Source organism: Lagopus muta, chromosome 1 (assembly GCF_023343835.1).
Source record: "Lagopus muta isolate bLagMut1 chromosome 1, bLagMut1 primary, whole genome shotgun sequence".
Lineage (NCBI taxonomy): Eukaryota > Metazoa > Chordata > Aves > Galliformes > Phasianidae > Lagopus > Lagopus muta.
In genome coordinates, this window is record NC_064433.1 from 4,546,761 (window position 1) to 4,560,568 (window position 13,808).

Below are 13,808 nucleotides of genomic sequence, written 5' to 3' on the forward strand. Positions count from 1 at the left end.
TGCTGGAGACTTGAGAATGATGAGATAAGAGGATGCCAAGGCTGTGAGAAAATGATAAAACAGGACAAACCAACCAACAAGCCAAAACAAAAAAAAAAAAAAAGCCCCAACAAAATAACATCTCCTCCAAATTAAAAACCTTAACATATGTGACTTGAAAATAACGTATCTTTCAGATGGTATTTGGAACCCCTTTGTTCCTGGAACAGAATCTGTTAAGGGTACCAGTGTCATGGGATCATCTTTGCAGGAGCAAGGCTGTTTCACATGAGAAAGGAGAGCTTTGAAACTTTTCAAGGTGATTATACACGGGGTTCAATATTCATTTGATTTGGGAGAGCTGTAGGAGTGGGAGGGAATTTGCCCTTATTTAGTCTTTTCCTTCTCTGTTTCAAAACGAACCTAGTTAAAATACCTCTATCACAAAGGAGGATTTAGCAGATGTAAGCGGAACAGGCAGTAATCGTTTTGTAACGTTGTATATTCTTTCCTTTCGACTCTGTTGACAAAAACGTGTAAAAAACAGAACAAATGGCACACATTTCAAATCTTGTGTTAATCACCTTCCTGCTTTCTCAAGGAATATTCTAAACATAAAGACTAAATGTTGAAATAAAGCACAGTGAAGAATTACTGAGATGCAAATGGAGATCTTGTTGGCTCCTAATTAATCATCCGCGAACTATAAAGCTATTTTCAATTAGTCTGACAAATCAAAGAAAATAATCATCTTTGCTGATATTAAGCTTGAGAGATTATTATTTTTTAATTTGTGATGCTACAACCTTTCCCTCCTTTGGCTCATTAACAGATTGCTGTTGAACTGAGATATTGATCCCAATTCTTGCCAATGGTGTAAATCAAACAGAATCTTGCACTTGTGCATTACTATGTTTGAATCTTTCCATTTGCTTTAGAGGGAATTGGTTCCTGAGTTTCTCACTCTAATCTTTTTTTTTTTTTTTTTTTTCTTAAAGCCTGGAAACACTTTCTTCTTGCAGTTCCCCTCTGCTGTTGCTTGATAGTTTTTAGGGCTATTGAGTCAGAGAGAGCAGGACTGGGGCTAGCTTAGAGAATAAGCATCTTGAAAGATGCTTATTTGTGTTTTGAGACATAAATGCAGATACTCCTTCTATATATACTCTAGAAAAGAATATACTTTTATTTTATTTTATTTTTTTCTTTTCAGCAATTTCTTATTTCAAATGTCTTATACTCTAATGCTGGGTTCTGGATTGAATGGGATGACTCACATTGCACCCATTATGCTTACTGTCTGAGATGCTAAATTAAACAAGTGGCCTACCAGTTTCTCAGTTCTTTCCCTTCCCTTCCCTTCCCTTCCCTTCCCTTCCCTTCCCTTCCCTTCCCTTCCCTTCCCTTCCCTTCCCTTCCCTTCCCTTCCCTTCCCTTCCCTTCCCTTCCCTTCCCTTCCCTTCCCTTCCCTTCCCTTCCCTTCCCTTCCCTTCCCTTCCCTTCCCTTCCCTTCCCTTCCCTTCCCTTCCCTTCCCTTCCCTTCCCTTCCCTTCCCTTCCCTTCCTTTCCCTTCCCTTCCCTTCCCTTCCCTTCCCTTCCCTTCCCTTCCCTTCCCTTCCCTTCCCTTCCCTTCCCTTCCCTTCCCTTCCCTTCCCTTTCTTTCTTTCCTCACATGGGGAAAAAAATAGTTTATGGAAAAGCCAAGAGGTATTTTTCATGGACAAATATCTTGTGAAAATGTGTTTCTTCATTTCTGAAATTGCAGGGAAGAGCTGATGATGGACAATTTGGAGCAGGAAAGCCCTCTGAGCCACAGCAGTTCTTTGATAATCTATACTGTGTAGAAAACACCATGGAAGTCCTTAGGGGGGGTTCAAATCCTGTGGTCTTTATACAGGCAAAGTACCTTTTGGGATGCATGTGTAATGGTTGCTGCTCTGACATGACTGTGGCAACCACATTTCACTCAAGATCCCTAATGAGTTCAAAAAGGCTGCCTAAATATTAATTCCAGTTTTATTACCTTGACTTGTCTGAGGCATCACATGTGCACGCACAAACACTCACAACACACTTAGGGAATATTTTTAAGGTTACAAAGGATGCCTCAATGTTGAAGAAACAAAAAATGCTGTTAATACCATCTGTAAAACCTTTATTTTTCTCCTATGCTTTTGAAATATGAATTGTTTAAGGATGTATCTACACCAGTGTCGACATTCAGATCAGGTGGGTGCCTTTATTTCATAGTAGTCCCAATTTAAGGCAGTGAGCCTGTATTCTGATCCCACTCCATAATTTTTTTTTAGATGATCCCGTCCTAATGTGCTAATGGGAGCAGAGGCCACAGGACCAGGCTAGCATGAAGCCACCCCTAAAAATCACAGGTTTTGTTCCTCAGCATGGATTGTTTCCACTCCCCATTTAATTCCTATTTCACTGCACACATTGCCCTAAACTGGATGTTTGCACACTCCTTTTTGGTCACTGAGACCACTGATCCTCTGATTCACTTGTGACTGGTTGTAGTTTGGAAGTGAATTCGGGTGGGAAGTGAAGGGACTAGGGGAAAACTGTCTTGTTTTTGCAGCATCTGACAGTTGTTTCAGATGAGAAATCTGAAGACTCTTCCATGGAAAAGAGCTGTAAATTATGCCTGAAAAGACTGTACTTTTTCCTTTTTTTTCTTTTATAGAGGTCCTCAGTGGCCCTGGGAAACTGAATTCAGTTCCCCACATGGGAACGACCACCAACAGTGTGGTGATCCTCCCTTTGAGGGGTGCCCAGTTTCACACCTTGAGGTCTGCTCTGCAGAAATGTTCAGTGCTTTCAGTGGTTCCTGGAGCTGAGGGATCTTGTGCCTGGATTAATGCTGCATACTTCCAAATTCTTTAAAAATGGAGTACTTTTCTCAGCCTGAAATGCAAATCCAGGCTTTCAGTTCTTCCAGCCCCAAATCAGGAGAACAGATAAGACTCATTCTCTCCTCAAAGATGTGTTGTGAAGATAAACCCACCACTTGTGAATTGTTTAGATGCAGGTTGGTGAACAACATGAAAAACCCACCAGCTTGTGTGTTTTCCTTTCCTGTGATCTGAATCAGGTCAAGGAAAACGTCTTGGGTATCAGTGCCATAAGCAAAAACAAAAATGGAGATGGAGAGAGGGTGGATAATTTAATCTTATGTTTCCTAGCATTTCAGGGTTTGATTTTTGAACCTTCTTATTGTTTTATGAAAGCTTTTTTTGTTGTTGTTGTTGCTTCATCCTTCAGAAAAAACAAACATACTAAGTATAGTGGGTGTTAATTGGTGGTAGGGATTCCATACCTTGTCAGAAAAGGCAATGTGTTGTCACCTATCAGTTTTTAGTGGCTGTTCAACATTATGCCTGTACCTGTGTGTCTAAGCTACCCCTCTGCAGAAACCAAGGCACAACACAAATGTATTGCAAATTTATACCTGCTTCACACACTCCCTGAGGCCATTCAGACTCCCGGGTGGCTGTTGGATCACTCTATCTTAGAAGTGTATTTCCCTTGCTGTAAGTTTAAATTAAGGCTCTGACCTGCAGCTCAACTCTTTTTTTTTTTTTTCTCTCAAGGTACAAACACCTGGTTATTCAACCTGTCCTTTTACATTTCCACTCTGGGTTACTGTCAGCTCCAGAGGCACTGAAATAATTCATGAAAAGTTGTCCTCTGGGAAGACAGAAGTGACTGAAATGCTGAGGGAAAGCTTGTTTGTGAGCCTCGCAGGCTGGCATTCATACTAACAGATAATTTGCCAAACTTCTGGATGTGTACTTAGGCTTAGCCTACAAGCTGTTGTAGTTCCTGGTTAATACTGTACTGCGATATTATAGCGCAATCGTTTGCTTAACTACTTTTGAACCTGACTGCCCATGGCCAGGGAGGCCAAAGGAGCTTTCTATGCAGGAGTTGAAGTTGTCTTGCAAAACCACAAGCCAGTTGCAGAAGGTCATCCATTCTCTGCATGGATGCAAAAATGGTTGCTGATGAATTTACTTCCTGCGGAGTCATGCTGGAGCAGATTTATAGATTCTGTGATAAATTATAAACTATATTTAGGGATTCTGAGGAAATAGTAATGAATAGGTACGGGTCCTGAACTGTGATCTCGGATTGTAGCTGCCTCATAATAGATGGCTTTTTTTTTTAAAGTACCAGTTTGGGGCAGGAAGTGGAGGGGAATGTAGAATTATGCTGAGCCTGGGGAGAGGAGGATCCTCAAGTAGGAGTTGAACAGGACCCATGGGAAAGCTGAAAATGAGGAAGGAGAGACTGAATCTATGATGGATTTCTGAACAGTCACCCAGGGCCTTTCCATTAATAGCAGGCAGGATGTTTTCCTTTATGAAAACCCGATTAAATTTGTCAGACACTGATAACCTTTGTATAAGAATTTTCATACAGCGTGTACTCTGTGTATGTACATCATAGGGATATTGTTTATTAAATTTTCATGGGATGATTTTTCTATAAAATCCTACACATTAAAAATCTATTATATGCGCATATGGGACCATCAACCTTGTCTGTATTTAGTTGGCCTTTTCCAGAAGGGTCATGGGAGAAAAAGGTGAAAGTCTATGAGACCTGATTATGTATGTCAAGCCCTGCTGCATAGACGTCACACAGGAATGGCTGTCCTTTTGCATCTGAGGATGTAAAATCCAGGTGCAAAGTTCCAATAAAGACACTTCTCCTTATTATCTCATTGGTGAAGTGATTTGAAGCTTTATCATGCGAAGTCTGAGCAACAGGAAAACACACATATTTGGTTTTACCTCTGGCTTCAGTAGCACATTTTTGGTTTCACTTGCTTATGTTACAGAGAAAATCTTTTAAAACTATTCCTGAACTGTTTCAGGGGAAGTAGCTGGCTTCTGGGGAATTTTTTTTTAGGGACAAATGTCTTGGAAGGTAGATGGTGACAACAGGCTTTCCAAGCATTTAGCTTGTGTGTCTTCATGTCTCCTGGCTTACTGAAGACCTCAGTCTGGTCAAGCACTAATGCTTGTTTACTTGAGTAGGATGGATCAGGGTAGAGTGTGTTAAAAAATACATCAGATATGTTTTACAATGTTTTACAATGACTTGCATGATTTACAAAGGAAATTCTGTGTTTTCATCCAATTTTCTTTCCATTCTCTCTGTTCTATATAATCCACATTTCTCACATGATGTCACGTGTCTTCAGTGTGTGTGTAGAGTGAATAACACCTCGACACAAGACAGCCTTAAAACACTGAGGACCAGGTCTTCACCCCAACATTACCAAAATCAATTGCTAGGACTCTTTCTGTGCTCATTCCCAGCAATTACCAGTTTCTATGACTGAATTCCAAGCCACTGGACACCCAAATCTTCTCTCTTCTCCACAGTAAATATGCTTGGATAGGAACATGAACCATTTTTCCCTTTATGTCAGTGAGAAGACAGAAGTCAATGAGAATCCAGTGCCATGGACTGGAAAACATCTATAGCATCTGTACAATACTATAGATTTTGATGACTGTCTGGAATAAAACAGATACAGATAAGCAGATTCTCACTGTTTTAGCATAATCACAAAAACTTCACTGTGTTTTTAGATCACTCTGTAATATCTTTCAAATGTCTCTTTTGGCCATACTTCATCTCGGTATCTGACTATGGCTTAGGAAATGTGGACAGAGCACATTCACCTATGGGGCATTTATTCTTTACACTGTCCATGTGCAGAGATATTTTCATTCATGTTAGCTGTGGTACTGGATGAGGAACAGTAATACTCTTACAGAACTACAGGCCTACATGAGCCCTGGCACATCTTGGTATATCAAAGTACATTGCAGGAAGAATAGCACCCACACCTAATCAGACTGACATGCAAACCAGTATATTCTGTACTCTCTCTATTAAATCAAAGCCAGAATTCTCATGTGTATAAAGATGCACAATCTCATTTCCAATGCACTCACAGTCAACTATCTTCTCATTCCTTCTTCTCATTCCTGAGTCCATTCCCTTGTCTTTTGCACCCAATCCAAGACTGTTGGCCAAGCTGTGACTTGCTGACTCTGCTTTTGGTGCTCATTTTGCACCAGTAAGTGCAGCAGGATTGATCCAGTTGATTCAGAAATTTGAATCAACTCATATCTACTGGGAGATGTTATTGAATGTTCCTCTCCATTGTAGGGGTCCATCTTCAGAGCCGCTAGTGCTCACATAACGCCTCCCATCTTGTTTGTCAGCTTCAGATCAACCTTGAGCAAGGGCTGGATGGTAGATTTTCTGGGCTGCCAGCCATTCTGTGTCCTCAAAGGAACAGACAACCTGTCAGAAGTGATCAATAAATACCATTACCTGTCCTGGAGCATGAGGCTTTTCAGAAAAGAAACTCCCAGGAGGAAATTTAAGCCCAGGATGTAATCTTGATCACTCTCAATAGATGTTCAGTAGGGGGGTTATGATGGTTGTGATCTTCCTTCAAAATGTTCCCAGCACATGGGTCCTCAAGAAATGAAATAAGAGGCACAAAGAAGTTGGCCCAACCCTCCTCTGGCACATTTTTTCTCATCTGTGTCTGGTATATTTATACTTCCTTTACAGCTTAAGGTATGTGGAGCTACACCTTATTTATACTGGAGTGGGATCAGCTTTTGGATTGGGTCCTTTACACTTTTAGATGGTCATCTCTGCCCTCAATTGCATCAACGTAACTGATTCTGGTGGCGATAGGGCTGTAGAACTAAGTCTGGAATTAAACCAAAGAACAAAGTTCTGTTCTCACTTGTACCCATCGTTCAAGCCATGCCAAATATGAAATAGTATTTGATTTAAAGTATTCTTTGTAGTTAATTTCCAGGAAAATTTCTTCTGTTTCTAAAAATGGAGCGTATTTAGAATTTTCAGATCTCTGTAGAGAACCTTTGCAGAGAACCTCTGCTTGAGGTTCTTCCCAACCAACTTTAAATCCCACTGGGTGAGGTTTACTTATAGGTAGATGTCTGGACTCCCTCAACAGTAAATGGAGAGAAAAAGGCCATTCTAAGGTTTCGATCTTTTTTGACACTTTATACAGTCATTTTGGGATGAAGTAAACCACATCCTGTAAGTGCTCACTTCTTTCCACTGAGTAACTCTGCTGAAGACACCTGCTTTATCAGTAACTGGAGTGGGGAGAAGTTAAGTCCCACTTCAGGTAGCAATCTAAAATCTACAGGAATTGCCTCTGTGCAAGGCAAGGCTGACTTTGATGGCCTTTAATCTTTGCACAGAAGATATCCTAGTTAAGATGATTTGACACTGCTCAATAGCAGGACAATATCTTGCATTACTCCTCTACTGAAATAGCATTCCAGCAAAACCTTTTCAGATCTGGGCATCTTCATTTTTGACAACACTGTTGAGGTTGTACTTGATTATCTCTCAGTCCTGTTATGATCAACTAATTGACATGAATTGCTTCTTTTTTTTTTTTTTTTTGGTGGTAGTCGTGGTATCAAAAGACTTCTGGCATCATCAGCAATAATTATAGACATTATTTTAATATTTATCTTATCTTACATCTGAGCTTGCAATTGGAGGGCATCCAGGCACAGCGATGTTAAAAGAGCTTGAAATGCCACTGTATAAGTAAATAAACAAGATCCTCAGATATACAGAATTTAGTCTTCCAATCATCTTAAGGGAGTGTTACTTCACTATTGCAGTGCTGTTGAAGGACAGAATTCCAGCGAGGACTTCTGAGTGCTTTTTTAACTTACGCATTTTCCCTGTCATAAGATCTTGGTCATGCAGACATAAAATTAATTTTGAAAAATATAACTTTCTTTTCTTGCTCACATTAGATTTCAAGGCTATCTGGGATGGTGGAAAAAAAGTTTAGGATCCAGCGCCTGCCCAGTTTTGAAAATTGTTAGGTTCCTAATCTTTTTGTATATATGAAAAAAATGAGGTCAATTGTTGTCATCAAAGATTGTGAAACCACTTGAGATGAAAACTATTGTATCTCCTTCATTATGCAAGAATAACAATACATTTCTGAGCGTGATGTTAGCAGCATCCAGGTTAAAATCACAGAACACAGTGGCTACCTGACAGTACCGACCCAGACCAGCTCCAGTTAGTGACCTTAACACTGCCAAAAACCCTTTTACTATACTTAATATTACAGTGCTTTTCCATGACAGGAAGTAGGTGATGCTCAGTTTCAGAAATACTGTTTTCTGAAGGTCAAGTCTTGATGGCTCTTCTTTATCTGAAACCATGACAACCCACAAAGCATGGCTGTACAAAAATCAGTGGGTTATTTCAGTTGCCAATCTGAGAATTCTAAAGATTAATAACATGAGATGTAATTCTATGAAAGATGGTATTACATGATATCAATGCATTGTTTTCTTCTCCCAGGAATTAAGTTCTTGGTATAGCAAACAAATTAATAGTCTCTCTGGAGCAGAGTATTTTTTTTTTTTGTTAATTTAGACATACTGAAAAATAGCAGGCCAAAAACTGGGCTTGAAGCTACTTGGTAGAATCTGTGAGAAAATGAATCTTGAAATGTCTAATTTCAACATTCTCAACGCTGTTCTCTTTTGGAAATGTACATTAGGAAGTTTCCTAAGCAAAATATTTTGATTTCTGATTTTCAAATGACATCATTCATGAAAATCTGATTTGCTTAAAAAGGAGAAAAAAATGAATTAATGTAAAAAAAAAAAAAAAAAAAAAAAGGTTCAAATATTTTGAATATTTTGCCTAGACCAATAATTAATAATTCATCACAAAACTAAAAAATTCTGTTTCAGTTTTACTGTAACTGTGTTTTTCTCTCCTTAATTTTTGATTTCGTTTCTGAACAGAACTCCTCCATTGCTTATAGAAAAGGGCAAATATTTTCCAGATCATACTTGAGCTTAATCTGCTTGGTTTATGATCAATAATCAAGCCTGGCCGACATGTCCTGACTTTAGAAATGCCATCATTAACAGGGATCGTGACATTTTACTGTTCTCTCTAGACAACTAATAGAGATGTTCAATGTAAGGAAAGCTTTATTTAATCTATGAGTGACATATTGACCAGTACCAACAAATTGAGATTGCACATTTCTATCCAGGCAGAATGATGAACATTAATAATAGTAGATATCCTCTCCTCTCCTCTCCTCTCCTCTCCTCTCCTCTCCTCTCCTCTCCTCTCCTCTCCTCTCCTCTCCTCTCCTCTCCTCTCCTCTCCTCTCCTCTCCTCTCCTCTCCTCTCCTCTCCTCTCCTCTCCTCTCCTCTCCTCTCCTCTCCTCTCCTCTTCTCTCCTCTCCTTTCTTCTCCCGCCTTCTCCTCCCCTCTCCTCTTCCCCTCTCAACTCTCTTACCCCTAGGACTGATTTTTAGAAGGCTGCTAAGGCATCATGATGCATTGGCTTCTTCCAAAGCACTGGGCTGTGAAAGAAAAGTGAATTTAGATGAGTCGAAGTTACGCATTTTCACAAGCTCTCCAGTTGCTCTTCTGTAATCTGGGAATGCAGGGATGTCTTAGTGTAAATCCCAACCTAATATCACAGTTATGTTTGATCTACTGCTAATAATAGCTCCACCTACTTGACACAGAGCAAAGCTCACTGATATTTGCAAGGCGATCTATGTCTTACGAGTGAGATACAGCATGAATCAAATACGCCATAATAAAAACAGTGCTGATATTGCTATTTCATTTTGATTCCTGAAAACTGGGACCTCACTGGGCTGGAATGGGATTTCCCATCATGAGAAGCCGAGCAGAGGGCTTGCAAAAATCATTTTCTCATCTCACCACTGATTCTGTTCTCACCACTGATTCAGTTCTGGAGAGAATGGCATGCCAAGATCATGGGAACACAATGGGAACACGACCAAAACTTGATTTAAAGGGAGAAAATCCATCAGGTCAAGAGAAATGGTTAATTGTGATGGCACTCAGTTACCTCTGCATGACCTTCCTTGCAGACATGGACGGGAGTCTCTCGGCAGTACTGCAGATATTGGGTGACTCTGCTAGCACTGTTGAAAGACAGGGGTGATAAATAGTGTTTGAGCTGTGTTTCTTCCCTCCTTCAGGCAGAATTTGAGAATCTTAGGTATACAGCCTTGGGAGAGTGATTCACGAGGTACCACTTGCACCGGCTTCCTCCGAGGGGGAAAGCTGACACTTCCAGGACACTGACCTCGAGCCTGTATGCATTTTAAATGTTTCAGCACCCTCAGGAAAACCACAATTAGATGTTACCTCCCTGCATATAACACCCGGAGACCAGCAAAGCACATGGCCAGGGAATGAATGTTTAAAAAACAAATGTCAAAGGTGAAAAAAAAAAAAAAAAAAAAAAAAGAGAAACATCATTTAAAAATATGTATATATATATATAAATAATTGCTGACAACAGTAGCTGAATGAATTCAAGCTTGTTTGGGAGCAGACTCAGTACCTTTTTGCAACTCCCCACATAATCGCCTTGCAGAAAAACAACCCCTAGGCCAAAAAAAAAAAAAAAAAGAAGAAAAAAAAAAAAGAAAAAAAAAAAGAAAAAAAGCACAAGCCATTTTATTTTGCACTTTGTGGAGGCAAGAGGGTGCTTCAAACCTGCCTTCATTATACAACCGTGTCCGGCCAGGATGAGCAGTGCAGCCACTCCTCCTACATTCCCCTCCTGTGCTGCACGAGAGCGGGAGATGTTGGCAGCTGAGTGTAGGCAGATCTCAGATATCATGGCAATATAAATAAATAGAGAATGATGATATGAAATATACAGGCAGATGGAGGGGCTGATAGCTAGATAGGCTGATAGGGTGGTCAGGGTAACTGTGCTTCAGAACAGGCATAAACACATGGGTTGTGCCCCTTACCCTTGGGGCAAAATATCCAGCATCCAACATGACACACGCACGGGGCCATTTAGCTAAAAGCACTACAAAGCTGATAATAAGAATAAATCTTCATTTGTGCAGCACATTTTAAGAAAATCCTTTTTTTTTTTTTTCCTCCCCAGGTAGATATTTGTAAGTGGGACAAACATAATTAGACCCTAAGATTTCAAGAAAAAAACAAAACAAAACAAAATTCCCTTCACCCACCACCCAGTTGCAAGCTTTGCTTAAGAGAAATGTCTGATGGGAAATATGATTTTTCTGTTCCATTTCTGAAGTTTCTGCTATGAGGACCACAAGGGAAAAATGTGAGGGTCACAGAACGCAACTTTTGCTTGACACTTGACCAGCTTTTCAGTGTGCAGAGTTCTGTAGCCCCATGCAAGCTCAGTGGTGATTCTGGGTTTCTGCCTGTGGGCATTACGCTTCTGTGAGCCCTTTCTGTGGGATAATAGCTACAAAAACCCGCTCTAGTTGTGGTCTGGCTTGATGCATTTTTACCAGGGATGAAAACTTTGGTTGAATCTTTTTCATAGAAGTTTGAAAGCAAAATAAATTAGGGAAGTGTTTAAATGTTAGGGAATGAAAACATTTTCAGGGTAAAACCTTTCCTTTAAAAAAACTAGAATTTGAACCAAGTCTTTTTTTTTTTTTTTTAAAAGATATTTTCTTTGAAGGGTTGCACTAATTAGAAAGAAAAAAAAGGAAGATAAGACGAGAGAGTTTTAAATGACTTCTCAGTGATGTGGCATCACATTTTCAGCTGAAAAAAATGCTTTGGGTTGACTCAATTTTTTTTTTTTTTTTTTGTTGTTGCCTTTTTTTTTTCACTAAGTCCAAATGAAAACCTTCAAACTTCCTGTTTTTTGCTTCATTTTGACTCTGTTATTTTATTTATTTATTTAATTTCTCCATGCTTATTATGCTTGGCCACGCCACTGGAAAATACAGTAATTCATTCAGGTGAATCACCACTTGTGACCTCTTTGAAAATACTTTTGGAGATACACCTCAAACATCTCCAATCTTTCATGTCTTTCCTCAGGTCTGAGCATTTGTTAATTAAGCATTGCCACACAGTGCTGAGGGAAAAAGCTATTACTGTGAAATGAATGCAAGACACAATGTGACCTGGCCCATGGGTATTGGGACCATACGTTTTCCAGGCAAGGAGAAAATCTAGGATTCTTGGAGAGCTTCCTCCTCAAACTACTGTAGGCAATGGGAGTTATCTGTCCATGTAAAGTGGTCAAGAACACAGTCACTGCAACAACTACACAAATTGGGCTAAGAACTGATTGTTTTTTCTCTATGGATAAATGGTACATTACAGTGGTGTTTTGCCTGGAATATTTCACAAAGGATAATCAAGCACTGAAGACTGAAATTTCTGTGGATGCGTAATGCAAACAAAACCACAGCTTCGCCTTCCCCACCCTTGCACCAAAACTATGTTGAGGTTTTGGAATGTATATTCACTTTTTCATTTTCACTCCTCCGAGGTAGGACAAGAAGCAGAGATACCACAAAGGGCCATCTGGTCTGGGTAGGGTTCCAGCATATTTCTGCAGAGTGTGGAACAGCTTTTATTTCAGAGTGGATACGAAGGAGGGACTTTTCCATGAGTTGAAGTCTACACCCAACTTCGTAGTCATAAACTTAAAAGTTGAATCTCCATAGTGGGTGATGTGATCCTTATGAATATAGAAGGGACAAAATAAAATCTTGACTCCAAAACTAATTTTACAAGTGAGGCTGAAGTGACCTGCAAACTCTCTGCAAACCTCACTCTTTGGGTGAGTTTTGCTCCTACCTGGAAACAAAGCAGAGGTGGGATGGCTGATAGGAACTGGCAGAGGAGGAGTCAGAGATAATAAAGCAAGATTACTTAATAGGAGAATTTCAGTTTTTTGTTTGCATTGTTTCTTTTTTCAAGCTTTAGTTTTTGCATTAAGCTGTCTATGTTAAAACGTCGTGTTGGGCTTTGGTTTTAGATTGACAAAAGGGTATTTATATACTGATATTTAACGCAGTGCAGAAACAAGGTATAGTTGCTTTAAATGAAAGGCAGGCAGTTTTCCGAGAGCCTCAAAGTTTAAACAAATTATACAAAGTATTTCTCAGGTGAAATTGGAAAGAGTGCTCTGTGATGCAGAAGAGTGGCCATGAGTCTCCTGTGTTCACACTGTCTTGGGTATTGTAAGGAGCTTTCTTGTGAAACTGTTTGCCAAACCAGAAGTCCTAAATTGAAATGTGTTGACAGAAAGAATCTTACTACTTATTTATAATTTAAATACATCTTGAGGCAGGTTATGAGATGATAAGGGTAAGTCATAACCCACCCTCCTTCCTTCCTCCCGCATCCTTCCAGCTGCCAAGCTGCTCGGCATTCTGGGTGCTGACGCTCAGCAGCATTCCTTCACCCTACCTTTCAGTGAGGGGTGAAGGTGCTGGGGACTGGGCAGAATCAGGCCCTTCACCTCATGCAATCCTATGACCCTGAGGGAGCCCACACACAGATTTGTTCTGTAGTACATAAACAGCTTCATTTTACTTAGAGGGAGGGAGACAAGAGCTTTGAACGAATGATGCATTAAATCGGGGCTGCCAACTGCACCTTGATATGAGTGCTTTATTCCAAGATCTGTCTGTCTATCTATATAATCTCTTATATTCCCAGCTCTTCCTGCTCATCTATCTATCCATCTCTCTCTCTCTCTGTATGTACCTTCCTTATTTCAAACTCTTTCTGTCTATCTATCTGTTCATCTATCAGCTTATTTTGATGGCTGTCATCAAAATAACATCTATCATGGTGTCTTAACTGTGCTGGCAAAGGATGTATTACAATTCCCTTGACAAAATAACAGTTGCGTGCAAATCAGGCCCCAGCTTAGTACAACTGAAGTCAAATATAACAGCAGC